The sequence below is a fragment of the Schistocerca gregaria genome, chromosome 4, assembly GCF_023897955.1.
Source record: "Schistocerca gregaria isolate iqSchGreg1 chromosome 4, iqSchGreg1.2, whole genome shotgun sequence".
Classification (NCBI taxonomy): domain Eukaryota; kingdom Metazoa; phylum Arthropoda; class Insecta; order Orthoptera; family Acrididae; genus Schistocerca; species Schistocerca gregaria.
The window spans coordinates 156,341,704-156,354,990 of record NC_064923.1 but is presented as its reverse complement, the minus strand read 5'-3'; positions in this window follow the sequence as shown (position 1 = coordinate 156,354,990).

Below are 13,287 nucleotides of genomic sequence, written 5' to 3'. Positions count from 1 at the left end.
TTCCAGCTCCAGCTCCAGCCAGCAGCCGCGGCGCGCTGTGGGCCTTATTGACCCATCTCGCAGTACAGCGGACACTGGCAGTAAAAACACCGCCCGCCCCGCACTCAAGGGGATGTATCGCGGCGGAGCGAGGCGAGGCGAGGCGGCGCGCCGGAACCGCCTACACGGCTTGCCACTCGCGGCCGCCGGGGCCCAGCCCGGCCCGGAGCTGCGCTCGGGGGAAAAGGCGCGCCCGTCGCGGCCGTAACTCATACACGTGCTTCCGCCGGCCATAGGAGGTCCAGCGCAAGACGCGAGCCTCGAAATATGAGGCGGCTGCGGAAGTCGTGAATACACATCCCCGCTGCCGGATATTTTCGTGGTCTTACGAGGAATGCTATGATCTTCACTGTTGGAAATGGCTTACCTAATGGCAGTATATCCCGAATTCTAGACATTGCTGTATCAGGAACAGGTGTTTCGTTGCCATGAATATAGATGTGGTGTCACCGCCAGACACCACACTTGCTAGGTGGTAGCCTTTAAATCGGCCGCGGTCCGTTGGTACACGTCGGACCCACGTGTCGCCACTATCAGTGATTGCAGACCGAGCGCCGCCACACGGCAGGACTAATCTAGAGAGACTCCCTAGCACTCGCACCAGTTGTACAGCCGACTTTGCCAGCGATGGTTCACTGTCTACAAACGCTCTCATTTGCAGAGACGACAGTTTAGCATAGCCTTCAGCTACGCCATTTGCTACGACCTAGCAAGGCGCTATTCAATTACTATAAGAAATATCTTCAAGAATATATTCTGAACAGATATGAATCATGTACCGTCAAGAGCGACGTTCATCATTAATGGATTAATGTTAAGTAACAAACTAATTACGTCCGCCTTCTGAATTCTCATTCCTTGTCGTGACCTCACGTCATTATAGTTATTTCCTACTTACGCCAGCCTGCGTGAGCTAAAACGCGTGGATTTCGCCCCCCACTCCTAACACGGTGTTGGCTCTTCTGGTAACAAAAAAATAGAAATACAAATAAATGGTTCAAATGGTTCTGTTAGAATATTGCTGATCGGTGTAGGATCCTTACCAGGTGGGATTGACGGAGGTCATCGAAAGGGTACAGAAAAGGGCAGCTCGTTTTGTATTATCACGTAATAGGGGAGAGACTGTGGCAGATATGATACGCGAGTTGGGATGGAAGTCATTAAAGCAAAGACGTTTTTCGTCGCGGCGAGATCTATTTACGAAATTTCAGTCACCAACTTTCTCTTCCTTGTGTGAAAATATTTTGTTGAGCCCAACCTACATAGGTAGGAATGATCATCAAAATAAAATGAATCACAGCTCGAACAGAAAGGTTTAGGTGTTCGCTTTTCCGAGCGCTGTTCGGGAATGAAATGGTAGGGAGATAGTATGATTGTGGTTCAATGAACCCTCTGCCAAGCACTTAAATATGAATTGCAGAGTAATCATGTAGATGCAGATGTAACTTCTGAGGTCATGAGTCCCGTAGAACTTAGAACTACTTAAACCTAACTAACCTAAGGGCATAACACACATCCATGCCCGAGGCAGGATTCCAACCTGCGGCTGTAGCGGTCGCACGGTTCCAGACCATAGCGCCTAGAACCACTCGGCCACCACGGCCGGCATAGAAATACACTGAGGTACAAAACAAACTGGCAAAGGCCTGCGTATTCAAATACAGAGATATACACTCCTGGAAATGGAAAAAAGAACACATTGACACCGGTGTGTCAGACCCACCATACTTGCTCCCGACACTACGAGAGGGCTGTACAAGCAATGATCACAAGCACGGCACAGCGGACACACCAGGAACCGCGGTGTTCGTCGTCGAATGGCGCTAGCTGCGCAGCATTTGTGCACCGCCGCCGTCAGTGTCAGCCAGTTTGCCTTGGCATACGGAGCTCCATCGCAGTCTTTAACACTGGTAGCATGCCGCGACAGCGTGGACGTGAACCGTATGGGCAGTTGACGGACTTTGAGCGAGGGCGTATAGTGGGCATGCGGGAGGCCGGGTGGACGTACCCCCGAATTGCTCAACACCTGGGGCGTGAGGTCTCCACAGTACATCGGTGTTGTCGCCAGTGGTCGGCAGAAGGTGCACGTGCCCGTCGACCTGGAAACGGACCGCAGCCACGCACGGATGCACGCCAAGACCGTAGGATCCTACGCAGTGCCGTAGGGGACCGCACCGCCACTTCCCAGCAAATTAGTGACACTTGCTTCTGGGGTATCGGCGAGGACCATTCGCAACCGTCTCCATGAAGCTGGGCTACGGTCCCGCACACCGTTAGGCCGTGGTCCGCTCACACCCCAACATCGTGCATCCCGCCTCCAGTGGTGTCGCGACAGGCGTGAATGGGGGGACGAATGGAGACGTGTCGTCTTCAGCGATGAAAGTCGCTTCTGCCTTGGTGCCAATGATGGTCGTATGCGTGTTTGGAGCCGTGCAGGTGAGCACCACAATCAGGAGTGCATACGACCGAGGCACACAGGGCCAACACCCGGCATCATGGTGTGGGGAGCGATCTCCTACACTGGCCGTACACCTCTGGTGATCGTCGAGGGGACACCGAATAGTGGACGGTACATCCAAACCGTCATCGAACCCATCGTTCTACCATTCCTAGACCAGCAAGAGAACTTGCTGTTCCAACAGGACAATGCACGTCCGCATGTATCCCGTGCCACCCAACGTGCTCTAGAAGGTGTAAGTCAACTACCCTGGCCAGCAAGATCTCCGGATCTGTCCCCCACTGAGCATGTTTGGGACTGGATGAAGCGTCGTCTCACGCGGTCTGCACGTCCAGCACGAACGCTGGTCCAGCTGAGGCGCCAGGTGGAAATGGCATGGCAAGCCGTTCCAAAGGACTACATCCAGCATCTCTACGATCGTCTCCATGGGAGAGTAGCAGCCTGCATTGCTGCGAAAGGTGGATATACACTGTACTAGTGCCGACATTGTGCATGCTCTGTTGCCTGTGTCTACGTGCCTGTGGTTCTGTCAGTGTGATCATGTGATGTATCTGACCCCAGGAATGTGTCAATAAAGTTTCCCCTTCCTGGGACAATGAATTCATGGTGTTCTTATTTCAATTTCCAGGACTGTATGAACAGGCGTGTCTGCGGCAAATGTTAGGGCGGCTACTGCAGCTAAAATGGCAGGTTATCAAGATTTAAGTGACTATAAGCGAGTTCAATGTCATACAGTCTTTCGAGACCGTGTTCGCATTATTTCTGTCTTCAAGATTAGCCTTATGTCTTGTAGTGCACAGCAAAGCTTGTCTCCTACCACTGCATGGAATCCTAAAATCAACGTGCCAGTCACATTACAAGGCGCTGAAGTTTGAGTTCCCTTGCCGGCCGGAGTGGCCGAGCGGTCCTAGGCGCTTCAGTCTGGAACCGCGCGACCGCTAAGGTCGCAGGTTGGACTCCTGCCTCGGGCATGGATGTGTGTGATGTCCTTAGGTTGGTTCGGTTTAAGTAGTTCTAAGTTCTAGGGCACTGATGACCTTAGCTGTTAAGTCCCATAGTGCTCAGAGCCATTTTTTTTTAGTTCTTTTGGGCTGCATTGTCGCCCGGACACTTTTAAAAGGTTTATAAAGTACAGATATTTGTCGTCAGGGTGGTACAATGACTTAGGTTTATATGTGAGACGATGCTCGCTAGCGCTGCATCTGGACTTTATAAACCTGTTAAAAGTGTCTGGCCGACCATGCAGTCCAAGAAAAGTCAAACTTCAGCGCCAAGTAATGCGACCGGCTGGTTGATTTTAGCATCCAAAACAGTGGTTGGAGACGTGCTTTGCCGTGCACTAAAAGAAATAAAGCTAATCTTGCAGACAGAAATAATGACATTAGGGTGTATAAGTCACCCATGTGGTTAACAAGTCGCGAACGTCAGTATGACATGAAACTCTCTTATAGCAGATGGTATTCAAGCGCTTCCAAAATTCGCCACTCCCGCTTCTGGCATTCACATTTGTGCTAATCTGGTGTCTGATCTTATGGGGTGATGACTGGCTAGAGGAAATTTACATTGTGAACCAGCCGCAACGAACGTAATGCCCAAAGTTCGAACAGCTGACTGAAAGTGATCAGCAGCGTATAAGGAGAGGTGGTTACTGTTACACTTTTGGTTACTTTCTCATTCTCGCTGCAACATTCACTTACAGGTAAAAGTGGTCTAGTGAGGAAGCTCAGAGCGGTTGGAGAAAAATCCTGAGTAATCAGAACACATGTACTCGTTTCCTTCATAGTAGGGATACGAAACTACGATGAAGGAAGCTTGATGCAAAGACAGAGGTAAAATTTGTAGCGGTACGAAACATTTCGACTTGATTAGGAAACATAAATAGATGAGTAATGTGTTGGAATCCTGTTGACCACTGATGTCGGGAGGCGGCTAGGAAGGCTCTAATCACTATGGGACTTAACATCTGAGGTCATCAGTCCCCTAGACTTAGAACTACTTAAATCTTACTAACCTAAGGTCATCACACACAGACATGTCCGAGGCAGGATTCGAACCTGCGACCGTAGCAGCAGCGCGGTTCCGGACTGAAGCGCCTAGAACCGCTCGGCTACATCGGCCGGCGGCGGCTGGGACAATAAGGGTATTGCTAGCGGAACGATTGTGTGGATGAAGTGATGCCACAAATGCACGAAGAAAAATCTTTAACGCTGCGTGGAATGTAAACCAAACGCAACCACAATAAAACACGCAACAATTAATTGTACTGCGTTTCCATTGGGAAATAATTCTATAGCTGCTTTCTTACCTAACATACACTGATGTTCAGAGAAAACAAGACACCTCGAACAGCTAGAGAGAGGACGTTCATGTTCACAGGACACGTTCGTTAGTATATTCTGAAGAAATGATTAGCATTTGAACCATGTCGGCTTGCGGGTTCAAGGTCAACATCGATATCGCGGCGCGACACCACCCACCGGTAAAATGTGCCAGCGGCTCTCGTTGTCGCTATAAACCGAAGGCAAATGATCAGTGTGACTCGATTAGACGTGCAGAATGCCTCACAGACGATATACGCGAACCGGACTGTTAAATTAGTGGGCTCAAAAGAGCGTGCATGATTGGGACGAGAGAATGTTATGCATCCAACTGGGAAATTGCTGCCCGTGTGGGACGAAGTGTTTCGGCAGTGCAACGGTTGTGCTCAGTGGTTCACCGGAGGTCATAGAACACGACTAGATGGGCAGGCTCGCACCACCCATACCACCAAAAATGGTTCAAATGGCTCTGAGCACTATGGGACTTAACATCTGCGGTCATCAGTCCCCTAAACTGAGGACTACTTAAATCTAATTAACCTAAGAAGTTTATTACGGCATGGGTTATGTGCACATTGTCCACTGCAACATCTCTCTCTCTCTCTTTGACGAGGACGCAGAAACACGCTATACCTCAATGGTGTATAGAACGACGTTACTAGGGACGGGAATCGCATCAAATACTGTTTTCGGACGAATCAAGATTCTGTTTGTTAGAAAATTATGGCCACATTTCGATTCTCCGCAGACGGGGGCAGCGGCATCACAGTGACTGTATTCGCACAGGACATATAGCTCGGACTCAAGAACTAATGGTGTGGGTTGCTGTTGGGCACAAACACAAAACTTCCTTCTTGCGTATGCAGGGCACTGCAACTAGAGTGACCTACGTGAATGACCCGTAGCTACACCACATGTGCACAACGCCACAGATGCCATTATTCAGCAAGACAATGCACGACCACATGTTACTGCACAGACACATCATCCTATTGCCCTGACCTACCAGATCACTAGACTTGTTGTGAATAGAAAACGGGTGGGATATGGTGAAACGACGGGTGCAGTGCTGTGAACCTGTACCAAACCAACCACCACAAATGAACTTTGGAACCAGGTGAAATCAGCATGGATGGCTATACCACATGGTGCCATTGGCACCTAACATGCGTCGATACCACTGTGGATGGAGTCTGTTATCAGGGCCCATAACGGAGCCTTTGCCTAGTAGTCAACAGGACACATGTTGAACCGAAGTGACTGAAATGCTAATCATTTCTGCAGAACGTATTACTGTACATGCCCTGTGAATATGAACGACCTATCTCTTGTTCTTGAAGGTCTTCTGTTTTTTATAAACATGAGAGAATAAAAATCGTGGCGTTACATTCAGTGGCGGCAGGTAATCAGAGAGACAGAGCAGTCATAATACGGCCCGACGCACAGGTGGTGCCGATGGAAGGTAACTATGAACGAGCTGTACGAGAAAGATACGGGAGGGTCTCATTCACTGCCTATGTTTACTTTGTTTTAAAGTTTGAAAACCAAGGGGAGGAAGATTTTATGGAAATACTCTCGGTTAACTTAGTTGGTGGCTGCAGCTGTGAATGAGTAGACAATGTTTCCATCGACAAGCATATCATGTGTGAACCACTGATATTAAAAAAAAAACCTAAGCATGTATGTCTACTCGTGGGACAAGTTCATCGACATTTCAGAATAGTCTGAATCGATTAAAACTGGCAATATTACAGATTATACACTAGTTTGGAAAACCAGAGGACAAAAGTAGGTGTCGCGTCATATGTCACTGCTAAGTATCATAGCTCGATTTAATTGGGACCATACATTGAAAGAATTGCTACAGCATATTAAAGAAGGTAACAGAAGCAAATATGAGAAGAGACGAACAGAAGTGACATTTTTATTCCATGATAGTAAATACACTCAAATCGCCGCGATTCAGATGGTCCACTGAACGTTAAAAATAGCGGGACGTGGCTCTTATAGGTTTCGTGATCACCACGGTTGATAGAGTATGCTCTGTATCGTGCTCCCACGCTAGCCACAAGATTAGGAAATACACCATCAACACAATGTCCTCAGACTGCAAGAGCAGATAAGTGCGGGAACTATTGTACAGTCACCTTAATAATACATGCATCCAAGCTGCTGACAAGAATAATACACAGAAAAATGGAAAGAAAATAGATAGCGATCAGTTTGCCTGAAGAAACGTAAAGACATTCGAGACGAAGTCCTGGCGTTGCTCTTGATGATTGGAGCAAAATCAAAAATCAAGGACACGATCAAAGGATTTGTTTACCTGGTAAAATAGTTCGACATTATAAAATAGTGCAAGATGTACGAAATTATGGAAGAAAATAGTGGTGAATACAGGAAACGACGAATAATTTACAACATGTACAAAAACCAAGAACCGACAGTCAGACGGGAAGATCAAGAACGAAGTACTCTGATTTAGAAGAAATGCAGCCGCCTACCCTTGCTCATTAATTTACACATGGAAGAGCAATGATGGAAATAAAAGAATGGTTCAAGAGTGCGATTAAAGTTCAGAGTGAACGGTAAGGATATCAATGATAAGATTTGTTGATGACATTGCTGTCCTCAGTGAAACTGAAGAAGAAATACAGAACCTATTGAAAGGAATGAGTAGACTTACTAGTATGGAATACGGAATTATCGTAAACCGAGAGAAGACAAAAGTAATGAGAAACGCCAGAAATGAGAATAGCGAGAAACGTAACATAAAAATTTGTGCACGAAGCAGACCGATTTAAAGAATTGTGCAGCCTTCGAAGCAGAATAACCCATGAGGGACGAACAAGTGAAATACAAACCAGACTAGCGCAAGCCAAGAAGGCGTTCGCGGCCAAACGGAGACTCTTACTATCACTCACAGCCCTTAATTTGCAAAGGAATTTCCGAATATGTACGTTTGGGCACACATTAAATGTCGGTGAATGACTGACATTTGGAAAACCACAACAGAATAGAATCGAAGCTTGCCAGATGTGGTGCTACAAAAGAATATTGAAAATTAAATGGACTGGAAACGAATGAGGAGGGTTCCCTCAGCATCCGGAAGGAAACGAACACATGGAAAATACTGAGAAGAATAAGAGGCAGGGTAGCGTGTGTTAAAAAAATCATGAAATAACTTACACGTTACTATCAGGAGCTGTTGAGTTCAAATACTGTAGAGGAAGGAACAGATTGGAATACAGCCAACAAGTAACTGAGGATATTGGATGCAAGAGTTACTCTGAGATGAAGAGATTCGCGCAGGAGAGGAATTCAGGGCGGGCCGCATCAAACCAGTCAACAGAGTGATGAGTAATTAATAAATGAGTAAATAATAAATAATCTCATTATTTACTAAATTATATACTGTGTTTCCCCTTGTTTAAAAATTGCAGACTGCCATGTGCATAAATTTGTAGACCAAATGAATCTACTGATAAAAAGAGGAATAACTGTGCTATGGTTGCCCAGAATGTATTGCACCGTAATTTCTTTTTCAACAATCCTTTCCTGGGTGCAATGAGTTTATCTACACACTGTATTTTTCCGCTTAATCCCGTTCTATGGCCTTCCTCCACCGCGAAACGACGGCGTGTATGCCATGTCGGTACCAATTCTTGTTCTGGTGGAGGAGCCAGTGCTTCACTGTTTGAATCGCCTCATCCTCGTCCTCAAAATATCTACCACGAATGGCATCCTTTAATGCCCCAAATAAGTGATTGTCCGAGGGGTATGCACATGTCAGGTGTGACACCCATAGATGGTCTCCCCGACCGCTACAAATAGTGAAGCTCTGTCGAACCGCTTTCTGATAACCTCATCCCCCGTGCCCAGCGACCAACTTTACTTCTGTCGACAGCATATGCTCCATAGACTTCGCACAAGCGTTTGTGACTATTCCGACAGTTTCTTTATCTGCAGTAGGATATTCAATGACGGCACGTTGCTTGTATAGCACATCACCTATAGACGCCATTTTGAAACCGTCCTGGGGTTACGCTATCTGTTAGAAGTCACAGAAACGTAGCGCGCTGATTCAGGATAGGTCGAATAACACATACGTAACGTTTCACATTCGTAGCATCGTTTTCGGCAGAGAAAAAAAAATACAGTGCATTACTTTCTGGGCACACCTCGTAATTGTGTGCGATTTATCCGTATGACATTAGTGACGAGCCACCACTACTCAGGATCATACGTGTTCCCACTGAGGATCATACGTGGTCCCAGCTGTAAAGAAGGTGAGAGCTTACAAACTTCTATGCAAAATTTTCGTAAGAAGCAGGCTGCATGCTTTTGAGAGGTATGCTACAACGAGAATAACGTTAACGTTGACCTGTGTGGAACGTTGTGGAACGAAATCGTATTTGGCAGGGGATCTCGTCTCGTGTTTACCGTTGTTCTAAGACGGTCCAGAGACGGGCCGTATATTTGCCGAAGGGCTCACCATCGCTCAGACTGCTCCTTGCGCAGGGAAGCAGTTTCAGAGGCATCAGCCGAAAGGCACACACGCCGCGCCTCTCGGGGATGAGACGATGAACGCTGGCTACATCCTCTAACGATCATCCGATTCCGTATCAAGCTCTGCCAACGCACTTGTATCTTTCCCCTAAAACCAAACTGTGACAGGAGCTACTCAAATAAGGAACGAGCTTCATTTTTGTATAAAGTCCATAAACTATTATACTTAGTTGTTACTTACGAGGAAATTTCATCTGACAATATGGAGCAGCATGTAGAGGTATCTTCGTAAAATTTATATCCTGGTGCAAATTAAGATAGGAAAGTACAAATTAATCCACGAAATTTAAAAGCGTGTTGTTCTTTCGCTACTGGATTAACCCTCTAAGCTGTACTGTCGGATATATCTGTCCATGGCTCGCAGTGGGTTAGACGAATATACACAGCGGTAAAAAAATCGCTGTGCCTAGATGTTGTTGTTGTTGTGGTCTTCAGTCCCGAGACTGGTTTGATGCAGCTCTCCATGCCACTCTATCCTGTGCAAGCTTCTTCATCTCCGAGTACCTACTGCAACCTACATCCTTCCGAATCTGCTTAGTGTATTCATCTCTTGGTCTCCCTCTACGATTTTTACCCTCCACGCTGCCCTCCTACACTAAATTGGTGATCCCTTGATGCCTCAGAACATGTCCTACCAACCGATCCCTTCTTCTGGTCAAGTTGTGCCACAAACTTACCTTCCCCCAATCCTATTCAACAGTTCCTCATCAGTTATGTGATCTACCCATCTAATCTTCAGCATTCTTCTGTAGCACCACATTTCTAAAGCTTCTATTCTCTTCTTGTCTAAACTATTTATCGTCCATGTTTCACTTCCATACATGGCTACAGTCCATACAAATACTTTCAGAAAAGACTTCCTGACACTTAAATCTATACTCGATGTTAACAAATTTCTCTTCTTCGGAAACGCTTTCCTTGCCATTGCCAGTCTACATTTTATATCCTCTCTACTTCGACCATCATCAGTTATTATGCTCCCCAAATAGCAAAACTCCTTTACTACTTTAAGTGTCTCATTTCCTAATCTAATTCCCTCAGCATCCCCCGACTTAATTCGACTACATTCCATTATTCTCGTTTTGCTTTTGTTGATGTTCATCTTATATATTCCTCTCGAGACACTGTCCATTCCATTCAACTGCTCTTCCAAGTCCCTTGCTGTCTCTGACTGAATTACAATGTCGTCGGAGAACCTCAAAGTTTTTATTTCTTCTCCATGGATTTTAATACCTACTCCGAATTTTTCTTTTGTTTCCTTTACTGCTTGCTCAATATACAGATTGAATAACATAGGGGAGATGCTACAATCCTGTCCCAACCACTGCTTCCCTTTCACGCCCCTCGACTCTTATAACTGCCATCTGGTTTCAGTACAAATTGTAAATAGCCTTTCGCTCCCCGTATTTTACCCCTGCCACCTTGAAGTTGTGCGAAATAAACGAAAATTGGTAGCAATGTTTCAACATCGGAAAGATTACTCAGATGAGCGGTCGTGAGCTTTTTTTAACTTTGAGATTTGATGTGGTGAGTTCATGTTAGTCAAGAATACCTTTAAGGCGGCAGAGACGCCATTACCAACACCTCCCTGAACTTGCACAAAGTCGTCTATTAGGGATACGAGAAGCTGGAAGTTCCTTCGGCGACATGATAGAAAGACATGGCATGCAGCCACTATACATGATTACTTGCAGCGATGGTCACGAGAACGTACGGTCGATACATGACTAGGCTACGGAAGGCAACGTGGCACTACCGTGAAGGAAGGCCATCTTCTTCGCTGTATGCCGCTGGTGCATCGTACTACACCTGCAGCAGCAATTTGCGCTGCAGTATGGAACACAGTGACACAACGGACTTTTACAAAATGGATACTTCACTAACGGATCCGAGATACACGCCCTGTAGCGTGCATTCCACTCACCCCAGACCAGCCCCATTTGCGACTTCAGTGGTATCAAGTGAGAGTTCAGTGAAAGATAGGGTGGAGGCCTCTTGTATTTTCTGAAGAAAATTAGTCCTACCTCGGTGACAGTGATGGACTTGTGTCGGTTAGAGGATTTGCAACCAACTTGTCTGCCTGTTAGATGCGCTGGACATTCATCTGGAGCTGTGGTCCTGGATGTGATTTCGTACGTCAGCAGGCGCAATGTCGTGATTGTCCCATACACCCATAAACTCCATTAACAGTTCTTGTATTGACCGACCAAGTGCAACAGGCATGGGACTCCATCCCACATTCTAATATCCAGCACCTGTCCAACACAATCTAGGCACATTTGCATGGTTGCATTCAACATCCTGCCGGTTACACCTTTTTTCAATTACCAGCATTTCACATTTACAACGGCTTATTTTGAAATACCTGTCACTTAAATATGTTACCTAGACAACTGTGCTCCCGAAATTTCATTACTCTACATTAATAATTTTTTGGTGTTACGGTTTTTACGGCCACTGCATCTGTCCGCACAATTCTGTACGTTGTGGCTAATGATAATTGTTAGTTTCAGGCAAGCGAGTTGAAAGGCCACTGTATCAGACCCTTCTGATGTTATATTTCTTACTTATATTTCAATAAGAGCGATCTCATTTTCGTTTTTATAAGGCTTTAGGCCTCTTCTTTTTTTGTTTCATCAGTCTTCTGACTGGTTGATGATAACTGCCACGAATTCGCTCCTATACCAAACTCTTCACGTCAGATTAGCACTCTTGCAACATACGTCCTCATTGATATGCTGGGTAGTGCTCCAATCTGTCTTCCTCTGCAGTTTTTGACCTCTACAGCTCCCTTTGGTATCATGGAAGTCATTCCATGATGTCTTAGTACATGTCCATCTCAGAGATTTCTACATATTCGTTCCCTCTCCGTTTCTACTCGTTACTCTCGTGTTCTTTCGATTAACTCTCAATTCATATTCCTTATCGTTAGACTGTCCATTACACTCAGCAGATCATGTAATTCTGCTTCAGTTTCACTCAGGATAGCAATGTCATTAACGAATGTTATCATTGATATCCCTGTCTTATTCACTTTTTAATCCGAGAACTTCTTTCTTGGTTGTCCAATGTTATTATTCCCTCCTGGTGCTTGTACGTACTGTACAATATCAGTCCCCTGTTTTTCTCAGGATTTCGAAAATTTTGCACCGTTTTACATTGCCTAACGATTTTTCGAGGTCGACAGATCCTACGATTGTGTCTTGATTTTTCTTTACTCTTGCTTCTATTATCAACTGCAACGTCAGAACTGCCTCTCGGGTGTCAGAATTGCGTTACCATTCCTGAAACCAAACTGATCATCTTCTAACAGATCCTCTAGTTTCTTTCCCATTCTTATGTATTTCTTGTCTGCAACTTAGATGCGTGAGCTGTTAATGTCATTGAACGGTAATTCTCGCTCTTGTCAGCTCTTGCAGACTTCGGAATTGTGTGGATGATATTTTTCCTGAAGTCATGGTAGTCGCCAGCCTCATACATTCTACACAACAAAGTAACTAGTCGTTTTGTTGCCACTTCCCTGAATGATTTTAGCAATTCTGGTTCAGTGTTATCTCTCTCTTCTTCCTTATTTGATTTTAAGTCCTCCAAAGCTCTCTTAAATTCAGATTCTAATACTGGATCCCCTATCTCTTCTATATCGACTCCTATTTCTTCTTCTATCATATCAGAGAAATCTTCTCCCTCATAGAGGCCTTCAATGTACTCTCTCCACCTATCCACTCTCCCCTCTGCATTTAACAGTGGGATTCACGTTGCACTCTTAATGCTACCACACGTTCTTTTAATTTCAGGCAAGGTCGTATTGACGTTTCCTTTATGCTGAATCAGTCCTTCCAACAATCATTTCTTTTCCTATTTCTTCACATTTTTCATGCAGTCATTTCGTCTTAGCTTCCTTGC